The 4,741-nt window shown below is 29.2% G+C and overlaps 1 long non-coding RNA gene across 1 annotated transcript in view; it reads right to left on the reverse strand.

Moving 5' to 3' along the window:
• LOC108761015 (uncharacterized) overlaps positions 1 to 4,000 on the reverse strand; it is a 7,257-nt gene extending 3,257 nt beyond the window's left edge. Inside the window, exons 1-2 of the long non-coding RNA XR_001940107.1 lie at positions 3,885 to 4,000; positions 2,159 to 2,161 (exon numbers count right to left, since the gene is read on the reverse strand). This is a non-coding gene — a long non-coding RNA (uncharacterized LOC108761015). The remainder of the gene's footprint in view (positions 1 to 2,158; positions 2,162 to 3,884) is intronic.
• Between the last annotated feature and the right edge of the window lie 741 nt (positions 4,001 to 4,741).

The raw sequence follows: 4,741 nt of genomic DNA on the forward strand, positions 1-4,741 counted from the left end.
TCAAAAGTGTAATTTGGAGTTATGTCTAAAATAAGCAAATTAAATAAATTAGTATTTTGCTACCTAAAATAACAATAATATTTTTTTTTAATTCAGTTTGAATCGCGTACCGCCACTTTCCCATCGTTCGATTTGACGAATTTGATTTGAAGAATATGAAATTTGACACTCAGTACCCACTCAGTGCGCCAGTGGAAAACGCTATGAGTATTGAAAAAAATACATGTATACTTAATAAAATCTCTTACATAATTCATTACATTTTGTCACCTTAATAGGGTGTTGAAAACAACACCCTATAACCGACTGGATGTTGAGTTCTCAACACCCTCAACACAATAGTCGCCGGCCCTGATCGCCGACACGTCGGAGATAACCGCTCCGCCGCACCGGGCGTCTTGTACATATATCTATATATACACCGATTGTACATACCGCGGACAGCGCGCACACACACACCCACGCCCACACCCACACACACGCGCGCGCGCACGCACGCACGCACGCACGCACGCACGCACGCGCATACACATATTGTATATAGCGTTTAATAAATATATATTGTATCGTCTCATACGCATCGTCTATACACATATTCGCATCTCCCTCTCCCGCCGAACCTCTTTTACGCGCCGCCCGCGTTACGACCCTAGCACGAGCCGACGAGCTAGCCCGCGCCTAAAAGTCAGGTTGTTACAAGTTTAAATCAAAGAAAAATAAATTTAGACTTGTAAGACATGCATTATGTGGAAGAGAATTTATTATTACTTTTATTATTACTTTTAAATTATATTACAATTATATTATTATTGTTACTTTTAAATTATATACAATTATCTTTTATTATTTATTTTTATTAATTATCATTCGAATTTTTAATTGTTCTTATAGTTTTTCTTACTCTATCTAGTAGCGTCAAACGTATTTACATGAAAAATTTTCTATTTAAATTAAATTTTTTCATTTTATACTGTTAATTCTTTAATTTTTGTGGGAACATTTAAATTGAGCAAGGTAATGCAAGTTTGTGATGTTTTATATAATATTTTGAAGGAGAATTAAATAACCACTACTTTAGTTGGAAGAGGAAATGTCTTTGAATGAATTGTGATGTAATGATTTCATTTAAGAGGAATTTAAACCATTTGGATTGGAATAGGAAGATTCTTCAATAAGTATACGTATACTTAGATTTCATTGTATAAAAATTAAAGATAGTATTATTTGGATTAAGTAAATAGCAAATAAAGATAGTATCACTTGAGTTTTACTTTTCATTCTGATAGTAGAATTTAATTTGGCGCCACAGTTGTTGATATCAAATCGTTCGTACAAATAATACATACCATTAGATTAATATTCATTATTTATTTAATTTGGCATGGTATAAAGAAGTGGGATTTAACTTGGCGCCAGTTCTTGATATCAAATCTTTTATAGGAATAATACATAACATTTTTTTGATAAAATTTTGATGAATTTAACTTGGCGTCAATTTTGTTGATATCAATTATACGAATATGATACATATCATTAGAGTTAACTAAATTATTATTTCTTTGGGAAGAATAAATTGGTAAAATTTAATTTGTTCGAAGTACATGGAATTTAACTTGGCGTCAATTGTTGATATCAAATCTTTTATATAAATGATACATATCATTAGTTCTACTAAACAGCAAACGTGATTAGTTATCAGTTTCACGGTCGATTAAGTAATTGGCGTTGGTGAAAATAGCCCAAATGGTGATTCTTTACGAGAAGCACTATTCGGATCAGTTTCACCAACGCTTAGCGCTCTTTTTTACCTTTTTTTTTAAAAAGGTAAGTTTGTATATAATTTTAACATTCCATATAGAAAAACTTATATACACATGATACATATCATTAGATTTAAGTAAATAATAAAAAAAAGATTGGGTTTTTACTTTTTAATTTGGTAGAATTTCATTAATTTGATAATCAATTATACGAATATGATACATATCATTAAAGTTAAATAAATTATTATTTCTTTGGGAGGAATAAAATGGTAAAATTTAATTTGCTCGAATTACATGGAATTTATACAATGAATTAATAAAGAGCATACAGCCACAACGCCAGTTAAAATTAGCACATATATATTCAATTTACATCAAGTAAACGTTTCGGTCACCATCTGACCATCATCAGTACATCAAATTTCATATTAAAAACATATATAAATTAACAAATATCAATTGTACAAATTAAAAGAATTATTTTTGTTTGCAAAAAGCATAATTATTTTAAAATAAAATACGACAATCAATAGTAAGAAGTCGATTCCAGTCCAAACACGATAAGAATATTTAAGAAGTTGTACATCAAAGTCAATTTGTTATAATATACAGAATATATCCATTTGAATATGCGATTGCCAGATGCTAAATATCCAAATATTAATTGTAACCAAACCAAAAACAGAAAAAAATCAAAAAAACTTTTTTAGAATTATAATACGAGTATGTTTAAAATCTATTCATATAAAATCAATTATTAATATAACGTATTAACAATTTTATTAACTCACCACATATTTGCCGATATATGTATTAAACCAAATCGTCACACATTCATCTTCCACAACAAAATTCTTTTAGAGTCAAACAGAACAAAACTTTTAAAAACAAAAGTAGAGAGCATGCACCACACACCAGGTTTTATCGGTGAATATTAATGTCAATAGAATAACTGCCGAAACGTCTATATAGCGAATTATGAATGACTGTTACATGTAAGAGTTTTGTTTTCTTAGGGTTAATAAATTTTATATTGATGACAGTTATTCTATTGACATTAATATTCACCGATAAAACCTGGTGTGTGGTGCATGCTCTCTACTTTTGTTGTTATTATCAAGCCACATATAAATCTACAATTAAAACTTTTAAATTTAAGAGAATATAATTTTTCAAATAAATTATCGTTATACTGAGAACAACATTCTAAAGCCAAGTAACTTGTGACCGCTTACCATTGTACAGGCAGTATTTATATTTTATTATATTTTATTATTAGACAAAGAAAGTAGAGTTCTGGAAAAAGTCAACCAATATTATGTGAGAGAGAGGCTAATGATAGGAATATATACGTCAGAAAACCGTTCCGTATCACTCTGCTTGTTTAAACTTTTCCTTTTTTTTTTTATGTGGATCATCTCTGAGATCATTCTTTTATAGTAAGATTGTTCAGAATCAACTATATTAGTGTTATCCCAATCTATTACATGATTAAAATCCAATATATGCCTCGAAATAACCGACAAATTATTCATTGGTTTTTTATAGTCATTTTTGTGTTCTTTTATTCTAATTTTAAGCTTGCGTTTAGTTTGTCCAATATATGTAAATTCGCAATCTTGGCAATTTATTTTATATACTAAATTTGATTGATCTTTTTTTATTATGTCTTTACCAGTTTTTATGACAGAACTTAAATTATTTATAGGTCTATAAGCAATATCAAAATTAAATTTATTTGTAATAGATATAAATTTTTCAGAAATTTTTTGAAAATAAGGAATGGTGAAATACTTTTTCAAAATATTAGTTGAATCTATATTTTCTCTATGTTCATTAATACAATCAAAAGATTTATTGTAAGATAAAGATTTTATTCTGTTATTAATTGTTGAAAACAAAAATTGTAAAGGATATCCGTTATTTAAAAAAGTATTGCTTAGATTATTAATATTCTTTTCGTGAAATTTCGGGTGAGAAAGAAATATAACTCTGCCCAGCTGACTTAGTATTACTCCTCTTTTGTGTGTCACAGGATGATTTGAATAAAAATTCAAATATCGTCCAGAATCCGTAGACTTTTTATAAATATCAAAAATTAATCTGCCGTTCTCAATTAACAAAGAACCCCGCCATAATCTTATGGAAATTGGGTTTCAGCGAAACTTTCTGGATTTTTTATATGTTGTAATCCTTACCATCCCGAACAAAAGTCTCCATGGCCGTGATCCTCCAAATTCAATATTTCGATAAATAAAGCAAACACTATCATAAATCCATATGTATAAGTACGCATAATAGACAGTAGCGCTAATACAGAGATTTGTCATCAGATAAACATGAATGTCAGCAAGTATATTGATTAAGGTCAATCATTTAGTTCACTATTGACTCTATGATTCTGTGCCCATTTTACTGCGAACATGTATTGCTATTAATTTTTTTACCGGTTTGAAAAGATTTAAGCACTTGTTTCTCCTGATAATCTAATTATATGGATTTATGATAGTATTTGCTCTTTATCTATCGAAATATTGAATTTGGAGGATCACGGCCATGGAGACTTTTGTTCGGGATGGTAAGGATTACAACATATAAAAAATCCAGAAAGTTTCGCTGAAACCCAATTTCCATAAGATTATGGTGGGATTCTTTACATCAAGAAAGTTTAATCCTTCATTATTTCCATGTTCAACTGTAAACTCAATTCTTTCATGGTAAGAATTGAAATAATTCAGTTTGGAGACAATCTGATCCTTTGGAAGAGCCATAATAATATCATCAACATAACGAAAATAGAAAGGAATATGAGTGGAGAGTTTATTAAAAATGTTGGATTCTAAATCTTGAATTACTATATCAGCCAATATTGGAGAAAGAGGAGATCCCATGGGTAAGCCAAAAATTTGTTTATAGAACAGTCCATCAAATTTAAAAAACGTGGAATTTAAAATAATAGATACAGCCAATTTAAATTC

Source organism: Trachymyrmex cornetzi, unplaced genomic scaffold, assembly GCF_001594075.2.
Source record: "Trachymyrmex cornetzi isolate Tcor2-1 unplaced genomic scaffold, Tcor1.1 scaffold236, whole genome shotgun sequence".
NCBI classification, from domain to species: Eukaryota; Metazoa; Arthropoda; class Insecta; order Hymenoptera; family Formicidae; genus Trachymyrmex; species Trachymyrmex cornetzi.